A 27,905-nucleotide genomic window follows, 5' to 3' on the forward strand; every position below is an offset into this window, starting at 1 on the left:
TGTCAAAGATGCCTTTGTACTGCATTGCACAGATACCCACTACTAATCAGCCAGTGATGGCTCGTCCCTTCTTGTAATACCATCTGCCGCGAGAGGCAATCGTGAGAAGAAGAAGTCGGAGGGAATAGCTACAGAGTTGTGTTGAAGTTACAGCCTCAGTCAGTTATTCAGTAAACACAAATATGCAGAAGCTCCTGGAAAATGACTTTTATCATCATCTCAAACAACACCTCCCAGAAAGAAACCACATTTTGCGGCAAGAAGCGACCCCAAAAGAAGCCAAACCCGAGCAAATATCGGTGTGTCCCTCTAACTCTGGAGACAGCTCTCGGCGATTACACGCATTGTTTTTTGTTGAGCTGATAACAGAAGTTGCTAGGGAGTGACATACATTGTTTCTTTTCTGTTCTCTGATGAGTTGTATATGTGCAATACTGATCAGGCAGCAGACTCGGCTCAGACCACACAGAAGCCTCAAACAACGGTTACTTTTTAAATATATCTTTAAAGGTGCATTTTGTAAGATCTGGACATAATGTAATTTTAAAACATTCAAAAAATGAACTTACCCTATCAACAGAGTGTGAAGAAGTAACAGATCTGGCCAGGAGGTGATAGTGAGTCACTGTAGCCTCAAGTGTGCCGCAGGAGAATATAAAGAAGTGGATCTGGCTGGAGGGAACTACTGCAGAGAAATTAACAGCCTCGGTTATTTATTCAGTCAACACAAAAGATGCAGAAGCTCCAGAAAAAATGACTTTTATCATCATCTCAAACAACAGCGACGTGAAAAGAAGCTAAACAGGAATACATTATGTCTTGGCTTTCTAACACTGGAGACAGCTGTGGGAGTAAATAGATGAACTCACAACGTTTCTTAAATAGACTGGTAAGTAACATCTAACTCTTTTTACTGAAACATATCTTTAGTGTTACTAATGACAACACAAACTGTAACAATTAGCTTGATGTCAGTGTTTTCTAGGTACTGCAATGTTGCTAAAGCTGAGCTAAGCCAGCTGTAAACGTACTGTATTCAGAAACACCACAAGTGAAGATCATAAGACAGCAGACCGGTTGTATTTTTGCTCTGCTGTCACTAGTTAGCTGTGAGCATTATGGTTATGAGATGAGTTGAGATTTGAGGATGTGTAACTTTGCTTTTGAGGACATAAGGTTTATTACGTGTGTCTAACTGTAGCAGTGGCACTGTTAGATATTGTGTACAGTTAGTAAATCCTGAAAATCTTGCTCCAGGAAAGAACAAGGAGCAGCTCTGGCTTCTGCCCTCATGAAGAAATGGCAAGGGCCTGCAGAGCTGGAAGATCCTGCTGCATCAGGTATTGGAACAAGTGACAGTGACAAGTAATTCTAAAGTGACTGAAGTTCAGAAGTACTGACATTGGCCGCGTTTCCCAGATTCGTTAAGAAGCTCTTAAGTGCTAAGATCTTCTTAGGAGCGCTCTTAAGAACGCTGTGAAAGAAGGATGCGTTTCCCAGAGTCGCTCTTAGCTTAAGAAGATCTTTCACTAAGAAGGAAATGTAAGATCGAGCTGACCCACTCTTAACAGCCTTCTTAGCGACCAAATGCTCAGTGATCAAGCCGCGTCAGGGAAATTTATATCATCCACTTTGCGAAATAATAAAACAATGCTCAATGTTGAAATGCGCTCATAGCTGCGGACCACTGGCGCAAGAAACATAGGTTAATAGAAGAAGAAAAAAAACAACTTTTTATTGAATTACATGTTTAAGTTTTCCACACACATCTGCATATGAGTTTATAGTACGACACATAAAAATACAACAACCCTGTGGCATTTCACAGATATCAAGGGAACAGATGTAATTAAACTCAGCTGAACCTCATCCAGAGAGGCTTCACCTGCTACTCTATATAAATGCGTTGCCAAAGTCCGCGCGTGTGAGAAACTATGGCTGCAATACAGCACATTCTCGCTGCGAACCAACAGCGTCGCCGTGCGCGAAGCCAGACGGTTTACATAAATGCATACGTGCGTCAGCACTTCTCCCCACTGGACGTGCTGTCAGACCGGGCTGTCCAGGCAAAGTACCGGCTTCCCCCGTGCGGAGATCCAACGACTGATCACTCGGTGTCTCCACCCATCCAGAGAGCAACCCGCTGCAATTTTGCCCTCAGCCTGGAGGTGCAGCTCCCGGCTGCGCTGCGTTTTTACGCAGTTGGGAGCTTCCTGGAGGTGGTGGGGGACGGCACCGGCCTTAGCAAGGCATCGGTGTCACGGAGTGTGGCAGCTGTGACACCGATTCTCCTGCGCCATGCCGGGACCCACATAAAGTTGCCCACCACACGGGACGAGTTCCGCCAGGTCCACCAAGGGTTCCACGCAGTGGCTGGGACCCTTGGTGGACCCCCCCCCCCGATACATACGTAGCCTAATTGCACCTGTGTGGGGGGACCACGGGGCGCTGTGTGTGACTTATGCGCTGATAAAGAGGTGGCTGATCGATTTGCCTGGCATCGATTGATTCAGTTTCAGCAGCACCGCGGTGGACAGCTCCCACTAAGAGCTTCTTAAGAAGCTTCTTTGGCTTGATCTTAAGTTTCTCCTAAGAAGGCAGTTAAGAACGCATCTGTGAAACACCCGTATCTTAGCGCTCCCTCTTAGCCGAACCCTTCTTAAGAGCCTTCTTAAGTCCTTAAGAACGATCGAATCTGGGAAACGCGGCCATTGTCTGAGTGAAATAATGAATAATGCCTGTAATATGAAAATTAAAGATCTTACTAATCATATCCTACGGGTACAGAAGGCTTCACAAAAAACATTCAAAACACTACAGAGTTCACACTGTATATATCTGATCATATCACTAGCACTGTATAATAAACACAGTCCTAACATGCTCTCATACAAACAGTGTCTGAACAGAACTACAGTAACTGCCCTGGCACATCTTTGTCTATTTAGGAGCAGAATTCCAGTGCAGCCCTCTTCTTAGTGATGAATGACCACTCTGCCCTTTATTCTCATCTGCAGCTGGTCTCATCAACAACGTCCCCCCAGTGGACGTCTGTCTCTATACATTACATCAGCTGACATCTTTGACCATCATCCCATGACATACATACTCTCTATACTGTGAAATTTTGCACAGGTTTGCACAAAACTGAACAGCTTTGAGTCTAAAACATACACTTGCTATAATATTTACTATAGTATTTCCTTATATTATTGTATTTTCTGTGTTCTATATTTATGTTCGTGGCTGTTGCAGTAATTAACATATATTTTTTATGCACCAGACACCAAGGTAAATTCCTTCCTCTAAAAAACTAGAAGGATTTTAGTGTCCACTATTGCACTGATATTTTTGTAAATGTTGTAAACTTTGTAATAAATGGTGAAACATGAAAGGCTTTTTGTGTTGACAATAACTGAACTGAAACATTCCAACCTGCTGGAAAGGATTTTGTGCCAGCCTTACTGAAATGTAGGTAACCGTGGTTGTTTAGTGTGCCTGCTTACACAGACCTGTGTTTGTTACGCTAATAGAATGAACTGTTCTCAGAATTTAGTATCACCGTATACCTCCAAGTTGTATTTAGCAGTCATTGTGTAACAAAAGAATGCAACTGAGCAATGGTGATTATATGGGTACATAAATATATACATAGTAGTAATTTTTTTCGGTCTTTACAATTTTTCCAACGTACAATAATGAATTTGCATAGAAACAAATTAAATATGTAAGATAAATGGCAAAAAGAGTTTGAACTAAACGAGAAAGGGGGACATACTGCCCCCTATTCAGTTGAAGCAGGTGGCTGAAAATTACAAAGAGCTCCTTTAACACCAGTCTCTATTTAAAACTCAGCGCCGACCAAACTATGTTCAAGCGCTGCTTAACAGAGATGGATTGCAAGATATTAACCAGCCAATGGCCTTAACTTCAACATATGTCATAGCATCATGCCTGAAAAGGAGCCAAAAGCCGGAGGTGATGAAAACCCATAACTACTGCATACTTAATTGACCCATGATTAAATCTCGATAATTGCACACAAAAGCCAGATGTTAGCAGTTGTAAGTGGGTTTTTTAGCCAGTGTGAAAGGGTATAATAAATCTTACCCTCTTCCTTTTCCAAATGCAAAAACTTCTATTATTGATTTACCCACACAAACTCACTGCATGTTAAAGATACCTCCATGGTATATATTTGAAGATCTGTTTCCTGTCTGTGGTCTGTGTATCTTTGTACTTTTTTATTCAGTTCTATATATTTTTAATAGACTTCACTGTGGTAACCTTTTCTTGTCCTCCTCTCAGCCCTCTTCACCATCTTGTTATCTGTCTTTTTTTATGTTGCCCCCTCCTTCCCGTCATCATCATTGTTGAAGTAGCCCTTTAGTTTCTCTGCACTCAGAGAAATGGCAGGTTACACTCAGTTGCATCATGGCAGCAAAGTTGCTCTATTTCTCACCCAATATTTTCTGTATTGAGAGCTTTCTGCTACACCACACGTCCAGGAAACAAGATTGTCCGGTGGAGTCCATGTGTATGTGCTGCTTTGTTTAAAAGTGTGTGTGTGTGCCGGTGTGTGTGTGTGTGTGTTTGTCAGGAGGGGTGTGGATGGGTAGTCGTGGGTGTGTGTAGGTTTAGCTTCCTTGTTAGGTGTTGTTGTCTTGGTTGTGTGTGTGATAGATACAGAAACTGTGGAAAGGAAAGTGAGAGAGGGAGGTTAAACAGTGGAGAAGACATAAAGAGTTTGTGGGTATGTGTGTGTGTTTTTGCGTGGTGGTTCCTTTCACTTTCACTTTAAGCAGTGGATTCACAACACAGCGGGCTAATAGACAAACAATCCATCCTTATTTACCCTGCTCGATGCCAATCCCAGTGGATTGGAGGGAATTGGATTCCCACACATCCAGGGGCAAATTCTTTTCAATTTGAAGGACCCCATTAAAAGTCTTTTTTCTGCCTGCCTCTGTTTCTGTTCACTCTCCTCCTGTCTCCCTCTTCCTCTCTGGAAGTTTTTCAGTTAAGGTTGAATTTTCTCACACACACACCAAACACACACACACACTAGAGACTAATGGCAACCCATTGTCTTTGGGACGATGGAAAATGTATTTTGGATGAACTTAGATCCTCTCTGGGACACCCCTGGGATGAAAGGGATGGTTGTATGTATGAGAATGTGGAAAAACTGAAGCGAGCGTTGTGCGCAATGGAGTGCATCCTCCCATGCTGTTGCTACAGTTGCAGTCTCCCATGGCCAGAGTTATTACAGCACTATGTTGGTGCTTGTTACTATCAGACCTGCAATAAATATGATGCTGTTAAGTTCTATAGGACACAGTCAACTCACTATGAACACACTAATCCTATTTTTTCTCGATAATGCTTTGGGAACAACAAATCCGTGTTGAAATTGGCAGGAGGAGAGCCAGTCAGCTGTTAGCAGCTGGTGGACAGCAGAGTCCTGTGGTTTGTTTGGCTGAGGCATGCACAAGGAGTGTAGTGGGTCTACCTTTAACCTCTAGCATCCATCAATGGGAGCAGTCAGAGAACTAATTGAAAATTAACATGCAACAACTCACTTCAATTTAGAGGCCCGCTAAGGGAAAGTTAGACAGAAACTATCAGCAGATATTCACACTAGCTGTTAAAAAGTAGAAGACATACAGGCAAAACACGCAATTAATTTCAGAATCGGATGGACATGATGTTGTACAGTATGTGTTGCATTAATATAACACTTTTTAGTCTACCGTCCACTCAAATCTCTTTGCAACACTTACCACATTCACCCCCCCACACACATTCATTCTAACATTGCATCACTATCAGAGTTGCTTCCTAATACCACTTCTATGCTCAGCTATTCACAGGGGTGAGGCAGGGATCAAACCACTGACCTTCAGAGTAGTGGAAGAACCACTCTACCTCCTTCACCACAGCTGCCCCATATTCTGGAACATTTTTGGTCCCGTTGACATGCCAAATGAGGCATATGGTATATGGTGACTATAAGTCAATAAATACAAGAAGTGAAGCAACATGAGAGGGTTCAAAGGGTTCATCTGTCTCCTTTTTGTGTTCCTGTTTATTCTGCTCCTCCTGAAACCTCCTCCTTAATAATGGACCATTACAATTTTGGAATAAAGAGAAGAGCATGAGTCAAGAAAACAAATAACCAATTAGGTGGGGCAAGACATGAGGCAGAACAGAGAAGAGAGGAAGAGAAGACAGGCAGCGGAAGAGAGGATGAAGAAGAGAGAGCAGCATTCTTTAAATTCCTATGACTTTCTCAAAACAATCCCCATCTGCTGACACATACACACACAAACTGGGGGTATCAGTACACCGCAGACATGGCCCATGAAGTAAGCTTTTCAATGAGGTAGTTGCTATAATATCTACCTGATTTGGTGCTAGCCAATAGCTTATATGATTATATCAGACCAATGTCATTTTTACAACAATTCTAATGTATCTCACCTATTACATGGGTACACGGGTTAGCACATAATGTAACACACCAGCATTTGCCCTGAAGTGTGTTTCAGAGATAAAACAATAGACACTACTTTTGCTAAAAAGGAAGCTGGAAAAAATCCTCAGATGAGCCCTGGTAACAGAACATCTCCTTCATTAAAGAACAGGCAGAATATCAAGTTATAACTGCCTGTTCTTGTGTCTGCAGCCTGCATTGTTTTCAGGTGATTTACTGAAAGTACACATAGTGACAGCACTGCACTCTGGGGATGGCACTTCTCACAGGCTGCAGATTTATAAACATATCAGCCCTGCCTTCTTCAGATGCTGCAGTGATCTCATGAGCACGTGGAGAAGCTTTTCACAGTATAAACAGCGCCGGACAACAGATACTGTAAGAAACACCCACATTCATTCACAGATCACAGCTGATTTACTGACTTCACTGATTAAACCACATCAAATATTATTTTCTGGGTTGGATTTTGGTCTTAATGAATTAGATCATTTTCTGAGAAAATAACTTGATTGTATATGAACTATTTAACTTCACATAAGCTACTGATATAGTAATCGAATTTATCAGCTGCCTGTGTTTCAAACTAAATGGCCTTCTTGCTGCAGACATGCTACAACAAAAGGTTAATGCTTAAAATAAAAGACTATTTTGTTAGAATTTATGGACAGATCATACTGTTCCATTTTGATTTACGGCAGACATTTATGTCAGGGATAATGCCAGGTGAGGTGTCTGTTATTAGGAATTAATGGATGAAATTGAGGCCAGAATCGTCTGATGTGGTTTCTGATGTAGCACGACTCAAAGTCACAAACACTGTAATCAACTGACAAACAGTTTATCTAATTTTACGGTATGGTGTGGTGAGGGACAGTGTAGGCTACTTATTGTGGCTTGGGTGTTACTTGTGCCATCCTGTGGTGTTCAGAGGATGATGCACTTAAGGATTAGCATTATTGTTGTCAATCATTTTAGTTACAGGATATACTACATATTGCTTTTCCAGGTGATGTCTTTACTGTGCAGTTGAATTGTTTTAATGTCACTGCAGCAAATATTTACATTTAAGCAGCAATACTACAAACTGAACATCATGGTAGCCATCTACCATCAGTGATTTTGGTGATAAGTGATACAGTAAGTGAGATGTCTGCACTGAGCCCCAATGATTCTAAAAGACAACTCACTCCATCCACAGTCTGTTTGCCCTGCTGCCAACTGGAAACAGATACAGAAGTATCCACTACCTGACTGCCAGTCTATGGAGCAGCTTCTGTGAAGCTATGAACAACTGGCTTAATACACAAAACAATAGTAGGTGAGTCCATTTGTTTTCACATGTGCACATGCACATCCATCTCACCCTGTGTGACTCTTTCAACCCCCCCTAAGCAAACACAACTTCTTAATACCTGTGTCAGAACACTGGTAAAAATATAACAATGACAAAGAAATAAAATATTAATCCGTACGAGTTGGGGCAACATAGTAGTCTGCATAGGTTCCCCTGTGTGTTATCCACAGACAGCAGCAGACTGGGAATGGAAACAGCCCTGTTTGTTAATTTGTCCAGGGTAATATTTCAATAAAATCATCCACAACACAGCTTTGTCTGTTGATGAGCTGTACTGTTGAATATTGACCATTGGAGACAATTTGAATGTTCTTTGTAAAGCCCTTTGTGCATATAAGGTATGACTAGTAGGATGCTTAATTTTTATATTACAGGATTTATTCATTTTTTCACTCGGATGATGTCAGCACTCATAATACACACACATCACAGTGCCATCTGCCCTCTTTCAGGAAGAAAGTAAGCAACTGTTGTGTACAAAACTGACAATTTTACATTATCTTATAGCAGAAACATGACAGGACTGCAGAGAATAAACGTGTTCACCAGACAGCCATGTGGTTTTCACAGTAGACACAGTTTACAGAGTAGAATAAGTGAGATCTTCAGCCATGTTAGACTTGTAGCAGTCATGTGGTCCAATGCTTGATACAGCAGGACCTTCCAGATCTGCAGGCCTGGTCGTTTGTTCATGAGGGTTGAAGACAGAGCTGCTCTTTGTTTTTTTCCTGAAGCATGAATTTCATGATTTACTGACTGTACACAATATCTAACATAATCACTGCTACAGTTAGATGCGCATAATAAACCTTATGTCCTCAAAAATGTATAGCGAAGTTGCATAACAGTCTCATAACCATAATGCCAAGTCGTGACAACATGAAGAAGTGAAGGATAATAGTCTGTCTACTTCTGGGTCCATACTATCGCAATTCACAGTCATCCGTTACAAATAAATGCAACTAATAACTGACAGCAAAGCGAGATTACAGCCGGTCAAAAAAAATGTTATCTTATAATCTTTGTGTGTGGCATTTGTGATACTGTATGTCTACATTATAGCTCACTTAGCTTGATGTGACTGCTCTCTTGTTACTGTGGCTTTACTAAAACTGAGCTAACTGTTACAGTTTGTGTTAGTTACACTAAAGATATGTTTCAGTAGACAGCCAACGTTAGATGTTACTTACCGGTCTACAGAAATGTTGCAGGTTCATCTTTTTACTCCCACAGTTGTCTCCAGTGCTGGAAAGCCTCAACAAAATGTGCTCTTGTCTATCTCCTTTTTATGCTGCTTAAGTTCTCTACTGCAGACGTGGTTTCTTTGCAGGAGCCGTTGTTTGAGATGATGATAAAAGTCGTTTTTCTGGAGCTTCATCTTCGTGTTTACTGAATAACTAACTGATTCTGTAAACTTCTATGTGGTAGTTCCCTCCTGCCGGTTAAAATTCTTCATCCTCTCCTGCAGCAGACTAGAGGCTACAGTGACTCATTATTGCTTCTAAGGCCAGGAGGACTGATCACAGAATGTATTACAGAAGGGATGGCCTGTCCTGGCTGCTTCGGGCTGCTTAGCAGTAGATATATCTGTAGTGCAGTACATAGGCATCTTGGACATATTGCCAGAATTGTTACTTCTTCACACTCTGTTGATGGGGTTAGTTCATTTTCTGGATGTTTTAAACTTAAATTATGTCCAGATCTTACAAAGTGCTCCTTTAAACATAAAATTCTAACTCTCTTATTCTCTCTGATTCTAACGCTTTTCTAGTTTGCACTGCCCAGAGACGGACCTTCATCATGAAAGCGTGACAAGCCTTCTGTATTGCTTAAAATATTCAGTTTGCTAATATTACAGTATCTTACAGAGTTCAAGGACTCAAGTTCAGAAGGAGAAGTGCAGAAAACAGAGGAGGCCTGAATGATCGACAATACTCATTAGCAGCACTGTTAACAACAAAGACTGAGGCAAAAATCACATACAAGGAGCACATCTGATACCAACATGAGCCTGCGAAGATGTCAACACTGACAAAGTCTCGACTGAATCAACATGTCTGCTGTCTGTTCACTGTGCTTCTCCCTGTCAGGGACAAATAAATAGCAACTGCCTGTTCCATTGGGACCTGCTGTATATGGAGCTGTATGGCATACAGACACATGCTCATATACTGTATAGACACATTCACAAAGGCCCATGGGAGTTAACGTTTGTTCAGTGTTGTAGGATCTGAATGTAGTGTGGTCTGTTTGATTATCTGCATATTTGTTTGTTGTTTCTATTTTTTCTTGTTTCCATGGCATTGCACATCAGGTTATTGTTCTCTTTGAGTGCAATGCCTGAGGGACACACACACAAACACATCTCAAGAATGAAAACACCCTCATATATAGGAACAGTCTTGAAGAGCAGTCAGAGTTGAAATCAGGACAGTCCCACAGGTCTGTCCCCGCAGCACGTAGGCTGACTTCACTGCCTCTGTGGCACATAGTTACCATAGAAACACAGTTTGGCACTATATATTTAACCAGAGAGAGTTGCATCACGAGTATTTCTCTCTCCTCTCCCCTGTTATTGAGGGAGAAAAAATGTTTTAATTGCCCAGGTTTAAGGGAGAGCAGGGCAGAGAGTGAGCGGCTGCCAGCCGTTGGTGTAGCTGTCTGTTTCTGTTTAGTGGAAAATTGTTTTGCCATGAAACACCATCTGTCCGGCCTGCTGGCTGGCTCCACACTGATCTGTCTATCTATATACTCGACTTCAGATTCAAGTGTAGCAGCCTTAAGAGCTACACACAAGTGTTTACTTTTAATTCCACTGAAAAGTAGGGAATTGTCTATTTGTAGTTATTTTAACCCAAAATATGACGATGATTCTGACCAGAATGGATAAATCAGAGGACAGCTCCAAAAGAAATGCAAAATGCTGCATCATTCAATTTACATATATCGCAAATTGGAGACATAGCAGAGTAAAATTTATAAAACCTGATTCACTGGCAAGGACAACACCATCGATAGTTTATTGAGGTGGAATATGAGTGCAATGCTGAAGAAGGCAATTGAGTACGAGTGCGATGTTGATGAAGTGTTGAGTGGCTGGAGTGTGGGGAAGGCTTCTTAGGGATCAACAGCAGCTCCTGGGCTGGCAGACCCCCAAAAAGCTCCCTCAAAGGCAGGGATAAGACTTGCCATTGTGCAGATCTTAGAAATGGGAGCAGATGTAGCCTTGTTAGGCTCTAATCATGTGTTCCGGGACCCTTCAGCTGGAGGCTGTTGGGGCTGCTCCAGTAAGGAAGGCGTGCCTGAGAATAAGATAGGGGAAATCCCGGACAAGGTTAGAACCTGTCTAAATTGGGATAGAGACTAGGATTGGGTAGTCACTTCACCAGATTTTGTGATGACCGAGTAGTTGGAAGAAGAAGCATTTGGAGATTTTCTGAATTGCATATGATGAAGTACATTATGGGAACTGGATTGCCAGTTTGTTTGGTTTTGCTAGATCAAGTGTGTAGACCAGACAGTCTTCTGAGATGCAGTTAAGGTCAGACACGAAGGAATTGTAGATGACAACTGAATTTAGCAGATGTTGTGGTGAACTCTGAGCACTGAAGGAAACCAAAGGAAGGCTGATGGGAATGTCTATTCCAGAGTATGGGCTAGATGGCGAGGTAGGAGGCTAGAACGTAGGGAACTGAAGCGACGGGACGGGAGATCAGGAGTTGTAGCGCACTGAAATAATATTCTTTATTTCTTTCTGATTTCATATCCAGTTATGGCCAGTTAAAAAAAAAAGTCTAAATAAGTGCTTTAATTCATTCATTGTGTTTTTATCACCATGGTTACAAACATAATTTGTTAATACTTACCTGTGAGGAAGTTGGCATACTTACCCTTTAGGAAGGGAGCGCAATCCCTTTAAGAGGGAGAGACTCAGAAAAGCGGTGTTGAAGCAGTAGAGCAGTTTTGAGGCTAAGTTGTTGTGCTTGATTTTGAACCGTGGACAATGTTAATAAATGTTCATGAAAAGCAGAAGAATGCGTTTTCGGCCCGTCATTTTTGAGGGTGCAACAGAGTCAATGTTATTGAAGTGAACAGGAATGGAGTTTCTTGACCATTTGTGTCCCCGCAGGGGAGCGGCACTTACGATGGGGGTCGATTGCGGAAACTGACAAAGAGGGTTTGAAAGAACTCGAGAACTCAGGTGTCCGTGTTTCTTAGAACCACCATTGGCTGTAGAAACCCCAAAACGGGCTGAAGGGGCAGCATCAGTGCAGAGCTGAATGTTGTGTGGGATAGACCGTTAGGCTTCATATATGAAGGTGATGCCGTTCCAGTGTGAGAGAAGGCATTTCAAGTATGGGTGTGCATCTCTTGATGGAACGATTCAATACGATTTGATTCCGATTCAATTCTGATTCAATATGATTTGATTCGGTTAGGGTACGATAACTTACAATCCGATACAATTCTTTGTTTCATGGGTTAGAGTTAGTTGTTAATGGGAGGATTTATGTGATCGAATTTCCCAGTGCTGGGATGTTGCTGGGCGTTGAAGCAGATGTGGTTAATTAGTGGTTGGTTGGGTTGTGGAGACAGGCAGGTTGAGCTTAGCCACAGCCACAGAAGGAGCACACATGCAGGAATCTGCACTGAGGTATGCTGCAGCCAGATCTCATGAAGTTATTGTAGATGGATCGACTTCCTGTGTGCCCTGCCGTTTTTGACTAGTTTAAACCTATATCACTGTCTGATGTAGTGCAGTTGGATGTAGTGCAGAAACAACGCCCCACAAACTGCCTTTCAGATAGCATTCCTTCGCGTCTCTTTAAAAACGTTTTTAACTCTGTTGGCTCATTCATTTCATGCTTGTTTTAGCTCAGCGTGTTTTCCAGCTCCTTTTAAGCATGCCATAGTGCAGCCGCTAATCAAAAAGCCTGGTCTTGACCCATCTATCCTCTCCAACTTTCGGCCTATCTCAAAACTCCCCTTTCTATCAAAGGTGTTGGAGAAAGTAATGGCCACCCAGCTGCTATCGTTTCTAGAGAGTAATGACATTTTTGAAAAGTTTCAGTCTGGTTTTAGACCTCGGCATAGCACTGAATCTGCCCTTTTAAGAGTGTTTAATGATCTTATTGTAACTGTTGATTCTGGGTGCGCTGCTATCATGGTGACATTAGATTTAACAGCTGCTTTCGACACAGTCGATCACAGGACCCTGCTGTCACGCCTGGAGCAGTATGTTGTTATCAAGGGCGCTGCCCTCATGCTGCTCCAGTCCTACTTGACTGACAGGACTTTCTCAGTTAATTTGGGACTTTTTTCTTCTAGTGTGACCCCTCTTACTTGTGGGGTGCCCCAAGGGTCTGTTTTAGGTCCTTTATTGTTTTCACTGTACTTGTTGCCCCTTGGATCCATTCTCCGCAAACATAATGTGTCTTTTCATTGCTATGCTGATGATGTTCAGATTTATCTCCCTCTACAAATGAACTGTAAAGACTCTGTACAAACTCTACTTGCTTGTATAACTGAAATCAAGACTTGGATGAGTCTCAGTTTCCTAAATCTAAATGACAGTAAGGCAGAAGTTAGTGTTTGGACGTCATGAACGTTATACTGATTGTGTCGATGCTCTGCCCCCGTCCCTGGGTTTAAAAAACTGCTCTGTCATTAAGAGCCTTGGTGTCATGTTTGACAGTGAGTTTAAATTTGACAAGCAAATTGGGTCTGTAGTCAAAGGCACCTTTTTCCAGCTGCGACTTCTGGCCAAGGTAAAACCTTACCTCTCTCCTAGTGACCTAGAGAAGGTTATTCATGCCTTTATTTCTTCGAGGCTGGATTGTTGTAATTCATTGTATGTAGGTTTAGACCAGCGCTCGTTGCGACGCCTGCAGCTTGTGCAGAACGCTGCTGCTCGTCTTCTGACAGGCACAAAGAAACGGGAGCACATAACCTCTGTTCTGGCCTCTCTGCACTGGCTTCCCGTCCGGTTCAAAATTGATTTTAAGATCTTGATGTTTGTTTTTTAAATTTTGAACGGTATGGCCCCTGTGTACTTAGCGGAACTCATACATGTTCACAGACCAATCAGAGCTCTTCGGTCTGCAAATAAAATAAATCTGGATGTGCCTAAAAGCAGGCTAAAAACTAGAGGCAATCATGCGTTTGCAGTGGTTGCCCCTTAGCTGTGGAACAGCTTACCACAGCATATCCGGTCGTCAGAGACTTTGGAGATTTTTAAGTCCTCTCTCAAAACTCATTTTTTTCTCCCAGGCTTTTGGACCTGTGTGAGATGACGTGTTTGGTTTGCTGAATGCATGTGTCATTGCCGAAATTGTCTTTTGAATTGTACTATTGTATTTTATTGCTATGTATTTTATGTAAAGCACCTTGGTCAACCTAGGTTGTTATAAGGTGCTCTATAAATAAATGTGACCTTGACCTTCCTAACTGAAGCACTGGTCTATCTTTTTGTCCATGCCTTGGGGTAAGGGTATGGAGGAGACAAAGCTTGTGGCTTTTGGAATAATGTCTGGTGATGGAGAAGTGCAGGAGAGGCTAGTGAAGGGAGAAGTTTGGATTGAGTTTTTTAAAATCTTTTTAAATTTTTGAAGTGGATGGTTCATGCAGTGGCGACATGCAGGTGATCTACGTGTGGCAGATGAAACTTGAAGCAGCGTCAGTGCAATTGAAGTAGAGGCACTCTGGGTAGGTGTCCTAACTTGTTGAAGTGCTGCTGCGTTGGAGGTAAATTGAACATCAGGTTAACTGTGTGTTAGGACAGCTGTGCGTATCTGCTACGGAAGGGTCCAGGCTGCCGGAGCTGCCACGAAGCAGATACGCAACGCAGCGGGGCCAGTGGAAGTAAAAACATAGACTAGAATGAAACCTATCAACTCCGCTGCTGTGGCAGAGCCAGACCGAATACGGATCTGGTGGAATTTAGGGGTTAGACTGTGAGTTCTTTAGAACAAATTGAGACTTTAGCATGGATGATGAGTATGTCTTCATGGCTGTCAGTCAGTCTTGATTGAGAAGTTTGGTTGAGGGAGGGAAGGAGTAGTTTAGCTAGGTTGATGTATTTACTGGTAAGGATTTGTTGTTGAAGGTATGCTGAGATAGGAGAGGGTTGAGGAGAAGGTTGCTAAATGGATCTCTGAAGCCAAGGAAAAAAAAAAAACCTATCTCGATGAGATAGGAGCGTATGGAGGAATTGTAGATGGTGCAGCGAGGATGGCTGGTGGGCTGCGGAGAGAAACTTGGGAGATAGACAGCCCTGAGCTGCTAGGCACAAGTGCCAAACCAGTGGCAGTAAGAAGCAGGAGAGGTTGCTGTAGAGGAGAGATGGAGTGGAGGGGAACTGGCAACTCGCCGCCAGTAGAGAGGGATGGAGGTTGTTACAGAGGACGTAGTGGTGAGAGGAGCAACCTGGTGCCAGTAGACATTAGTAGAGGTTGTTATGAAGAGGTAGTGGGGGGAGGAACTGGCAACCTGGTGCCAGAAATGAGAGAATCCCTGCGTTGCACTTTTCATACTACCATACTACTTAGTCTGCCAGAGAGTAGTTAAAATGTCCCAATACGAAGTATGTGAAATGCAGTATGAAATATATTATGACGTCCTACTACATCCAGTCTTATTTTGTAGTATGAAAGCCAGCGTGCTTTTCTGGCTATTCTGACCCACAATCCTCTGTGCATCGGAAGATAATTCATGTGCATCACGGTGTGACACGCAAAGTCAATGAAGCCATGAGAGGTCAAACATTTAACCGCTCCCTGACAGATGTCAGTTTATTTGATAGAATGATGGATGCTGAACGACAAATGAAAACGTATTTAAGTATCAGTACAACATCTCTAAAATGTAGCGCTAAGGCTGCGACTGATATAGGGGTGAGAGGGTCAAAGTTCAAGGCACACTGTCATGACAAAGTGGTAAGTCTCAGTTGTACTGATGCTGCATGCAACAGTATGTACATCTGTGCCATGAGTGCAGCCTGAAGATGCGTCCGTGTCCTTTGGTTGCCTGCCTTGGGAAGCGAGTGAGTGAGCAAGTAGGAGTTGCAGAGGGATGAAGTGCCTTGTTGTTTGCACCTCTGGTGGCGGTGGGTCTTCCTCGAGTCGAACGTATGGTTGGATGCTGGTATTCGGAAGTCTTGTTTTCTGGGCCGTAGGACACTATGAGCAGGGTTTCTGGAGCAACCATGGTACTGTTGTCTTCCAGGCCTTGCTGCAGGCTGGGATTAAAGTAGACTGGCGCCGAGCTGCAACTGTGAATACGGGAACGTGCAATCCTCTAAAGTAGGGATATGATCTTTAACCTAAACCTGAGTAGTTTTAGGGCCTAAACTTAACCACACATTTTGTGTCTCTTACCCTAACTAAAACTGCAACTGTTTGACCATGTTAATAACAATGCAAAAGTCAAAATATGTGGACTGTTTGTTGGCAAGCTTTATTTTGAAACTGTAACCAGACATTGCATTTTGCATATTACTGCCTACTTGACCATGCAGTGCTTCACATGTAAAACTGACACTGTAGGGGCAGGTAGAGAGTTTAACTTGAGTGAGAACCTGGGCACAACCAAGCAAACTATTAGCCCTGATCACACAGTGTAAAGTGAAGGAAAACTGTCATGGCTGCTTGTTAATTGGTTGTGGATAATGCTGCTTCTGTTGTTGCTGTTTACCTGTGTTTGGGTTTTTCTTTACTTATCATTAGGTCTCTGTGAACCAGCTCCTTTTTAGGTCAGATGTCTTATATGGGGTATGGGTTAATACTGCAGCCAATACTCCTTGAGCAGCTATTTGAGAGTAGAGTAGCTGGTGTATCTGTTAACAGTATTGCTGGTAAACACACCCCTGTTGTTTTATTAAAGAAGCCAGTTAATAATAAAAAAAAACTAATGTTATAGTAAATGTGATGTGAGTAGTTTTCCTCACAACAGCAGGATGCAGAGAAGTTGGTTAGTTCACTGAGGAGTTGGAGGTGTATAGTCTGTCATCTGAGGCTCTTCATCCAACAGTTCAATGTGACTGCTCTTAACTGTTACAGGATGGCCACACTGGATGTGTGAGCGGCGCGTGAGTGTGGTGTTGTGTCTTGCTTTTTATTTCCATGTTAACAGGTTAGAGCAGCCAAACTGCCATTGTAAGTCGTGCTTATCACTTGTGACAAGTCAAGTCAAGTGTGGTTGCAGCTGCACTTCATCTAGACATTCAGAGTCTCGCCTGTTTTTACTGTAACAGGTGCGTGGTTCTCTGCAAAAATAGACCTGAAAACGACCTGTGGACAGTCATATTGACACTAAAGCCACGTTTGACTACAGTTTTAATGACTATCTGTAGAATATGTCACACACATATAGAGAATATACACAGCAGGTGAAGGGTGTTTTTTTCCCCGAGCACTCTCTCTTTCTTCGTCTCCCTCTTTTCCCCCTCCGGCTTTCTCGCTCTTTCAGTGGGGATAAAGGAAAATCACGTTATCATATTTATTGATAATTATCAAAGGCAAACTCCATGGAAACAGATTGAGCAGGTGTGGACACGCATGCGATGCAGCAGCTCAGCAACACAGCCGCCACACACTACACAAGCATCCAGTGTGGCCAGCCTGTTACCCCCTGACATATTTCAAACTGGTCCCCTGACAAAAAAAATTGCCCAAATGACCAGCACATTGCAATTCCTATTGCAGGTTCATCACAAAGCCAACTGAAGGCGTTAAATGTGAGGCAGTTGCAGCAGGATGTTCCATTTGCACTAGCAGAAACTTAGTACAGCTCTGACACACTGTAAAGAGTTATTGAGATAAAATTACACTTGGTCAAGGCCTTAGCCATGGAGTCAACATTGTTGTGTACCAAATCTGTTGAGCACATAAATTCAAAATTAAAAAAAAATAAATAAATTAATAAAATATTGAAAAATTCACTTATGGGATGAACTATTTTTCATATTTACTCAGATTTAATGCAGGCTTTTTGTCAGATATAACACAGTAAAGACATTAACATGAGTGGAATATGCCTGTGAATACCATTGTTAGCTGCAAAGTGAATGTGTGGCTAATTACCTTTTCTTGTAATTTAGCTAAGATAGCTAACATAAGTGAGGTTTTATTGATTAGCACTTACAAATCTGCCTGTTTTCAATAAATTTACTAATGCTTTTCTAGCAAAGCCTTTCACTATGATGCAATCCAGAAGAGAGAGCTTTCTCACTTCTAAAGAAGAACAGCTTTTAACATTTCAGACAGATTTACAGTAGGGGCCTGGAGCAAAAGGGCAACTGACACCTCCACAGGATGGAGATGAGGTCTGTTCTCCAGTTGAATGAATCAGACCTCATCTTGAATTGGTATTAACTGTTAGTTTAATGGCTAGAAACATCAAACCAATTGTAATTATCACTTCAGCGTGAATCTGTGTCTCTGCCACAGAACACACAAAACGTTGGAGACCCCCTCTTTTCCCTTTACAGGGGAGCCTGGTCAGATAACAACCAAGATCATAAATCTACCTGCAGTCCAGACTGATTTGAACGTTAAATGCCTCTACCTTTGCAGCAACCTTTAAAATCAGTATAAGGTGACTGTTTTATTCCTTCATCATTGTGCTCATCACATTCAGTTAAAATTCTTGTTCAAAGTAAAGGAAATCTCATTGTTCTAACACCTTCCAAGACGGGGTTATTCATTTAAGGTTTTCATTGCAGTTCTAATATGTGTCAATACTGCCATCTACTGACAATGTATGAATAATTAATTCTGCCGTTCTATAGGCTGAGTACACAGGATACGGATACCTTGTATCTTTTTACATTTAGTGAAGGAAATGTTGTAGAATCCTGATATTGTTCAGTCATATAGTTATCAACATTTACTGTTTGTTTAAATAGTAATTTGCATGACGTTAACTTTCTTCACGACTATTTACCTAAAAGCGGAATTCACTCATATAAATGTTCTGTTTCTTTGTTTCTTTCTCTCTTGTTTATATACTCCTAGTTCACATATTACCTGTTCTTGATATTCTAATGGATCATGGTGAATGATATATATGTATTTTTCAGCTCGTAAAACTCGACGTTTTAATAATCTAGAATTTCGAGAATTACCATCTCAAACAATGAAAGGACAGAAAAGAGTTCTGATTGGTTGACTGACACACCGTGTATCCTCCAAACACAAAATCGCTGGAGACAGAGGTTTTTGCTCACTTATTTTTTTACTACTATCTTAATTTCTTTGTTGCTCATCTTCTTGTCCTTTTTATCTTCTCGTTACTCGAGTACATTTTTGCTCCTTTTTGTCTTGTGTGCTCGTTTCGGTTTTTCCTAATTTGATAACCAAGTTTCAACGACAACTGAGTTTGTTTTTTTATAACCTTGCTAACAGTTTATACAACCTTGTGGTGTTTGGAATCAAGCCAATTGAACCAAAATAATACTTTGCCGTCAACCAGCTGAGATCCAAACAGAGCCCGACTGAACCACACTTCGTCTTTGGGACCGTCTTTTGACACCCAGAGTTCGCAGTGAGGGGTCCATCACATCCAGTGCTTTGGTCCTGACCAAGTTCTCAACACCAGAGTGGCCTTCAGATCTAAATGGAGGCTAAATCACCCTCTCAACTGCATGATATAATTATAATAATAACAGTTTTACTGACAATAATTTAACCTCAAAATTTCACATTGTCTTACAATATCAATTGCTAGAATCTGTAGCGAACAGATTATTTCCTCCATCAATCCCCATTTCCTCATTCAATTCACTATCATCATTTTGACTGCTTGTATTTGGTAAATACACATGTGTTATCATCATTTCATATGAAATCATTCATGTTAATATCTAATTAGTTAATAAACATTTTCATTTAGACCCAGTTGTGGTTCTGTGTATTCTTTTGAAGTGGAGAACAGAGATCAATTTAATCCAGAAGTCACATTTTAGATATCTGACTGATAACTTAAGAAATGATTGATTTGATTTCAACTTTCCTCTTCGGAGGTGGTGCCCCTAAAGGACAAAATCATTAAGATTCCGCTACACGAACTTCAGTATCCGTTTTTATGTGTGTCTTTGTGTTTTTCTACAGGCTGACACATAATTGAAGACGCTTCCTAACTTCTCATCCACCCTGCCAACATCATAACGTAAGTAGGCAACATTTCCCACTACTGTCACCTCTCTCTCTCTCTCTCTCTCTCTCTCTCTCTCTCTCTCTCTTCGGAGTCATGGTTGGTTTCTCATTGTTCTGGCTCTGTGCTCCAGTACAGTGGTTTTCAGAAGAAACCACGTAAGGTGTTGACACAGTTTTGTTTGAACACTTGAGAACTTGGGGGATGTTCACAGATTCTGAAGGTTCTCCTCTTAGCATGTCTTTCTTTGGGATGGATTGTTGTTTAAACACTTTTACAGGCTTGTTATTTTCAATTTAAGAAGGGTGGTGCACTGTGTCACGCAGAAGCGACTGAGCCATTGTGGTGATGAGTGGGATTTCCTTTTTTAAAAATTGTTTTGGCCTTTCCCATGGCTTTACTGAATAGAACAGTAAAGAGTGACAGGAAAAGGGATGACAGAGAGAGAGGGGAGATGTGGATTTGAACCCCGGCCACTGCTGCAAGGACACAGCCTCTGTACATGGGGCATATGCTCTATCAACTGAGCTGCTGGGGCATTCCATAAATGGCATTTCTGATTGACTGCATGTAGTCTCATGGGAAAAGCAGTGTAAGTATATACCATTTATCTTCAGTCAACTGTGGTTGATTTTTTCAACAAGCAAAATGAGATGCTGATCTTGCATTCTTGGGATGATGTGTTCAGTTTGGGTTAGGGTTTGGGCCAGTGTGAAAGCTATCAAATCAAAACATGGACTCAATTGCAGTTGAGATAAGGATGGTGGCTGTTTTTGATCGGAAAAGTAAAGCTTCTTTAGCTACGTGTCCCCACAGTGGCCCACACAAGTTTACTTTTGTTAAAAAATAATTGAGGTGTTTTCTTTTAACTCTGCCTTTCAATTATTTCAAGTTTGACTTTGGGTCAAGCATTAACATTCAGATAAAATAATGAACTTTTCCCAGTGAGGGTGTATTTGTGGTGCAGAAGCTGGCCTTGACAAACAGCTCTCTGGGTAATTTATTTTTCACACCCAGCATGTTTTTTTGATATTTTTTCTATTATTTGACTCACCTTGAAATGAATTTCCTTTCCTTCATTAGTGAGAATGAAATCTGTGTAGTTGTATTGAATATAGCCTTAGGTCACAACACTCAAATGAACCAAATCCTATTAATTTAAGGTCTGTGAGGTGGTGGGGGGATGGGGGTGGTAGAGCTGAATGTGTGTGTATCAAAAAGAAAGAAGTGGGGCTTTCAGATATGGACTGGAGGTGTCCTTAGCAGTAATTATACTTTCTAGACTAGGCGTCGACTGATATGGCTTTTTCAGGGCTTCAATACCGACACCGATTATTACAAATCAAGGAGACTGAAAATAGATATTTTGGACCAAATAAGTTGAAGTTGTTTACACTTCCATTCCACTACATTTATTTGATACATTTAATTACTACACTGCTACAAAATCTTTATTGATGTACATTGTACAAGAACAAAATTACGTAACAACGGTCAATGGAAACCAAAATCATCAGCCTTTTGAGGGCCGGATTCAAAATCACACCGAAAATCAAAGTAAACAATTGAAATCACAGGCTGATCCAACTTGGGTGAATTTTGTCAGAGCAACTCATAATGTGACTCAGTAGTGTGCATGACCCCCTGCCTGTCTGTATGCACAACGTCTGGGCATGCTCCTAATGCATCGATGGATGGTGTCCTGGGGTTTCTTCTCCCAGACCTGGATCAGGGCATCAGTGAGCTCCTGGACAGTCAAAGCACCTATGGGACGTTATGCATCATGCATCCGATGCCGCCAAGTACCGCCACAATCGGGATTTAGGTCCAGAGAACGAGGGCCAGTCAATGACATCAATGCCTTTGTCATTCACAAACTGCCTACACACTCTGGACACATGAGGCTGGCCATCGTCCTGCACCAGGAGGAACCCAGAGCCCACTGCGCCAGCGTAAGGTCTGACAATTGCTCTGAGGATTTCATCCCGGCACTTAAAGCAGTCAGGGTACTGTTGTGCTATGACATGGAGGTCTGTGCGACCCCCTAAAGAATATGCCTCCCCAGACCATTCACTGACCCACCCCCAAACCGGTCATGCCGGATGATGTTACAGGCAGCAATAACGCATAACATTCACCACGGATGTGCTCAGTGTGAACCTGCTCTCATCTGTGAAGAGAATTTGATGAACATAATGGCAAATGAATGAATGAAACAGCTACTTTATAATGATTTCAAAGTGTGCTGCAAGAGAAGCATTTAATGTTCTGTCAACTTTGGTATCCAGGCAGATTTATGATTCCTGTTGTTATCTGCCAGGCTTCCCAGCTGGGAAAAGGGGGCTTTTCAAAATCTCATATGTATGTGTGTGTGTCAGGGCTGTTACAGGAAGGGGGCTTCACACTGCAGTGTTACTTACAGTCCATTTGATATTGATGTCCACAGCCATTTAAGCAAACAGTCAGTAGCATTGAAAGATGAGGTCTGGTTATTCCCAAACTGTAGAACAGACCCCATCTCCATCCTGTAATAGTGTAATTTGTACTTTTGGCCACGCTAATCTCTCCAGGCCTCTACATTCAATCAGTTTGAGGTGTTAAGCTCGTCCTTCCTTGGGAGTGGGCAACCTCCCCAATGCTCAAAAAAAATTAAGGCAGCACTTAATCGTTACAGTATAACACCAAGTCAGTTAAACTTCAGGCATATCGAACTGTCCATTTTGGAAGCACAAGTGATCAATTTCCCCTGCTTTGGTGCAAATGAAGTGACAACAGGTGCAATAGAGAGGCAAAAGCAAGACAACCCCCAGAAAGGAAATGATTTTGCATGTGATGGCCACAGACAATTGCTCTCTCCTTATCCTTCCTGACTGATTCTTCTCTACTTTTGTGTACTGCTAGTGTCCTTGTCACTACTGCTAGCATGAAGCGTTACCTGCCGTCTAATCAGGTTGCACAGGTAGTCCAGCTCCTCCAGGATGGCACATCCATGTGTGCGGTTGCAAGAAGGTTAGCTGTGTAGGTCCCAGCATAGTCTCAAGAGCTTGGAGGAGATACCAGGAGATATGCCGTTACACCAGGAGAGCTGGACAGGGCTGTAGACGGTCATCAACCCAGTAGCAGGACTGGTATCTGCTTCTTTGTGCAATGGGGAACACAAGGAGCACTGCCAGAGCCCTACAAAATGCCCTCCAGCAGGCTACTGGTGTGCATCTTTCTGACAGTTTGGTCAGAAAGATGCACACCAAATCAAAGACTCCATGAGGGCCTGACGTTCCCTAGTGCAATCTGTGCTCACAGCCCAGCATGGTGCAGCCAGATTGGCATTCGCGAGAGAACACCAAAATTGGCAGTTCCACCATTGGCACCCCTTTCTCTTCACAGAGGAGAGAGGCTTCACACTGAACACATGTGACAGGCGTGAAAGAGTCTGGAGATGCGGTAGTAAACATTATGCTGCCTGTTACATCATCCAGCATGACCAATTTGGCGGTGGGTCACTGATGGTCTGGGGAGGCATCAGCCTGTGATTACTTTGATTTTCAGGGTGATTTTGAATCAAGCCCTTAGTGAGTTGATGATTTTGGTTTCCATTGACTGTTGTTGAGTCATTTTGTTCTCAACAAATTATACAATGTACATCAGTAAAGACTTTCAACAGATGGGGCTCTGCCAGAGTGCAACAGTGAGTCGGCTTTAAAAGATATTTTGAGAATTGTATAGTGATGAGAGAGATCAAAAAGAATAAGACTTTGATTATTTGTGCATGTATTTCTGATTTGCTGACGGATAAAATGTAACTCACTTACAAAGTGTGCAATGGTTGCAACATGAGGCAAATACAAGACAACCTTAGAGACAGAGACGATCAATCAGAAACAGGTTAAGACAAATAGCGATAAAACGCCCGGACAAGAAGTCATCAGGGTTGTGTGCAGGCTTGTGTGGGTGTGTGCATACGTGCATGTGAAAAGAAAAAAATGATGCAACACAGTGCAAAAATCCAAAATGCAACAGTCCTTAGCTGGTCTGTGCAAATGGCAGAGCAGTAATTGAGACTGTTACCTCGCCAGAAGTGTGAAAACACATTCACACACACACGCATGCACACACACAAAGTTACTATTTACAGTTCCTCCTCACAAAACAAGACCTGCTGAAATAACTTCGTAAACAATTGTAAGCTGTGTTCGCACTGTTCCCTTTATTGTAAATGCATACTGTACTAGTTCTTTTCTTTATACTGACAAATAAACTGAGATATCCAGCGATTATGAATCACCTGTTGAACTGAAATGTGCACATCTACTAAAGACAAAACTGCATTGCATTGTCTGATTTCGAGTTACATTTGCTGATTTACGATGCCTCCATGGAGGATTGAAAGTTAAAGCGATGTTAAAGACAGCACTGAATTCATGAGATCAATTTCACCAGCTACAGATGAGTAAAATGCTGTCATCTTAAATGTTGCATCAAATAAAATCAGAGTGCTTTAAATCAATTAAAATACAACTGAATTAAATCCTGAAATATTAACAGACTAAATTTGTATTTATTTTTTTATTTACGAGTTATGTAACGATAGGGAATTTTGTGATATCACGATAAAAAAATGCTGCAATACCGTCGTGGGACTGTGACGATGTCTATGACGAAGTTTATGGATCTAACAAGGGAAATCAGTATGAATGAGTTCTACTCTCTCTCCTTGTCATTATATGGTTCCGTTTGAACAGAGGGTGCAGTCATACTGCTCAAGAAGACAGCCTCAGTCCCCAAGTAACCCACCCTACTCCGCCTCTGATTTCAGTTTCATTCTCAAAGCTCAACTCAAACTTTTAGCTCACACAGATAATGTTAAAAATGATAAGTTAGTGTCTCTTTACACATTAATCCGCTGCATCGGCTCTGCTGTTGGCTGTTTGTTTGTATAAACCAACCGCAAGAAAAACACAATGACAACCCATTTACACCCGACAACCACCACAGTTAGAAAATAATAACATGTTGCTGACGCTGACAGAGATTTTTATGTGGCTCTGGTAGTCTGCCGGACAACAAGAGGGAGCGAAATCGGCGGGACCCGCGGCTGAGTGCCTGTTCTCGGCTATCCTCCCGTACCACATCCCCATAGGTGCCTTGGTAGTCTCACTGTACAACTAGAGGGAGGAACAGATTGCTACTGGCTGCTGTGTTGTTTTGCAATTATATATAGGCTAATTATTCAAAGACAATTCATGGCAACCTTTTCCACATGTGTAAGTCATGGCCGGCTTCTTTTATTTTACTATAGAAGGAAAGCAGAAATGCCTCAAGTAGAAAGTAAAAACCAATGTAGAGATGCTAAAACACATGTTAGTGAGTGGTCTTGTTTTTGATCTAGTTTAAGTTTGGAAAGGCTGTATTTAGTAAGACAGGAATATAGCGAGTTACAATATTCTTAAATTAAACTACCTGAATATAACACTTACTTATATTTCATCATATAACATTACATATGAAATCTAAATTACTTTAGATTGTGTGTAAATAAAAGATTGATTTTGTGGGAATTTGGCTGGAACAGAACCTTCAGCAGCGCTGAGAGCAGGAGCTGTCCCTGGTGCTGAAGGATCTGGCTCCCTGGTGCTGAAGGATCTGGCTCCCTGGAGCAGCTGTGCAGTCTTTACATTGTATACATCAATTAATGCCACTTGAGCAGGTGGAGCAGATAGCACACACTCAGCACATACTTGTAATATTTTAGACATCAAAGAGGTTGACATATTGATCATAGGGAGATCTCCATCTACTGGGAAATGGAAAACTTTGTCATGTTCAGGAATAAACCACCACTTTCTTTAACCTTCAAGACCTCTACTTTCCATATATCACCATGGACTTTTTCTTGTTTGACTTGACATTTATGAGACAATTTGTTCAACTGGTTGTTTTCATCTTACTTTTGAAAAGTAAGCTGCTGAGTTTTTATCAGCAAATGTGTAAATCCGGAGCAATATGTCCAATCTCCTGTGTGTATGTCACTGTGTAATGGTAAATTTCTGTAGTGCTTTTCCAGTCTACTGACTGTTCACGGGACTTTACAACATTCATCACATTCACCTATTCGCACACTGATGGCAGAGGCTGCCATGCAAGGTGCCCTGCTCCCTGCTCATCAGGAGCAATTTGGGGGTTCAGTATCTTGCTCAAGGATACGATGTGCAGCCGGGGATTCAAACCAGAGATCTTCTGATTAATGGATGACCCACTCTACCTCCTGAGCCAAAGCCATGTTTAATTATTATTAAACATATTATTATTATTAATTTCTGAAGACACACAAACACACGCACACAATTCTCATCCTCACTCAGTGTTTAAGACACATGAATTTATCTTTCTCTCTGTAAAACACAAACACATGTGGAAGTGTTTCCTTCACCTCCTTACACACAAGACATATTATCAACTATTTCGTGTGAGTCTTCATGTACAACACACACACACACACACACACACACACACACACACACACACACACACACACACACACCATAAACTACAGAATCAATGCCCAAGGAAAAGTCACAGGCTGTCCCCCACTATCAGAGGTGATCAGAGGCCCTATCAGCACACGGACAGCAGCAGCAGGCCCTTTAACACACCTATCAGAGCCTTTACACACACACACACACACACACGCACACAGACACAAATATACAGAAATTGTACATGTGAAACCAGGTGTTCTCATGATTAGAGTCCTGCTGAATCCTCTTCTCTGGCTTGAAAACAAATAAATGTGTTAAATGAATGTAGCTCTGGTTTCTGTCTGCCCTACTTCCTTCTTCTCTACTTCCTCTTCCTCCTCCTCCTCTTCTCTCTGTTGTCTCCTGCCTTTGTACTGAAACTAAATGTAGAGGGACTCCATAACCAGTTCAGTGTATGTGTGTGCGTGCGTGCGCGTGTTGTTCCGTCAGTGATATGATCCAGGCTGTATGTCTCTCTAGGTCAGAGTAGACACTCAGACAAGGTCAGCCCGTCACTCCTGATGGAAACTATCAGTCTCTGTGACCCAAGGCAGCAAACGCAGTCATTATCATTTCACCCTCTCTTTGGTAGGTTAGGTCAGACAAAGTCTTGCCGCTGTTACTTTTAACATTAACAATTCCCTAAATCTTGATGCAGAGTTGCATTGAAAAGATAGAGAAGACAGGCACATTGTGAGTTTTACTCTGAAGTGCAATGGTTTGGCTAATAAACAGCAAATCTTGTGTATAATAGACTGTCTGTTATGTCAAAAAGTAAGTATAAAGAGTGTCCACATGTTACAGTGTCCTTAAAGTTAAATCATTCCAGTACAGATGTCTCAGTTCCATCACCAGGACAGGTCTGGCACCTTACACACTGTTAGCTTGAATATTGCTATTGGGGCAGAAAGCAGGAAAAGTAGCAGTAGTTTTGAAGGATGATATATTGTGTGTATATTATCAAACTTATGACCACAACAGACACACTTACAGTTCTCTCTGTCAGTGATGGGTTCTCTAATGTTCTATTGACTTCATACAACTGCAGCACTGTGCGCTATTGCTCCATTCGTAAATATTAGCGGTTAACGTGATTTGGATTCCATACTCATATACGCATAAAATAACAAATAAAAGTTGTGCCATTGTTTTCAAATGTAACATAGTAAATGTAAAGATCTTGTCTCAAAAATCTACTCAAGTAACTACCTTACTAATTGCACCTCTGCTGCCTTCCCCTCAACACCGGAGAAGCTCCAGTTTCTCTTTGCCTGTCAGGCACCGAAGCCTTCAGTGCTGATACTCCTTCAGACATGCAGTAGGCAGCACACTGAGCCGATGTGTGTTGCACATGAACCAAAATATCGTTGCTTAATTTACATCTCTC

The 27,905-nt window shown here is 41.9% G+C and overlaps 1 protein-coding gene across 4 annotated transcripts in view; it reads left to right on the forward strand.

The window, feature by feature from the left end:
- The window catches only part of LOC311250962 (RNA binding protein fox-1 homolog 3-like), a 655,829-nt gene that overhangs the window by 156,127 nt on the left and 471,797 nt on the right, over window positions 1–27,905 (forward strand). For 3 of the 4 annotated variants that reach the window (XM_084343160.1, XM_084343152.1, XM_084343162.1), the window contains one exon: window positions 19,961–20,018. The gene's annotated coding sequence lies outside the window, so the exon portion shown is untranslated. Of the gene's footprint in view, window positions 1–7,697; window positions 7,814–19,960; window positions 20,019–27,905 lie in introns of all 4 variants that reach the window. The other variant, XM_084343161.1, reaches the window with a different exon arrangement.

The sequence above is a fragment of the Pagrus pagrus genome, assembly GCF_965226575.1.
Source record: "Pagrus pagrus genome assembly, chromosome: 21".
Taxonomy (NCBI): Eukaryota; Metazoa; Chordata; class Actinopteri; order Spariformes; family Sparidae; genus Pagrus; species Pagrus pagrus.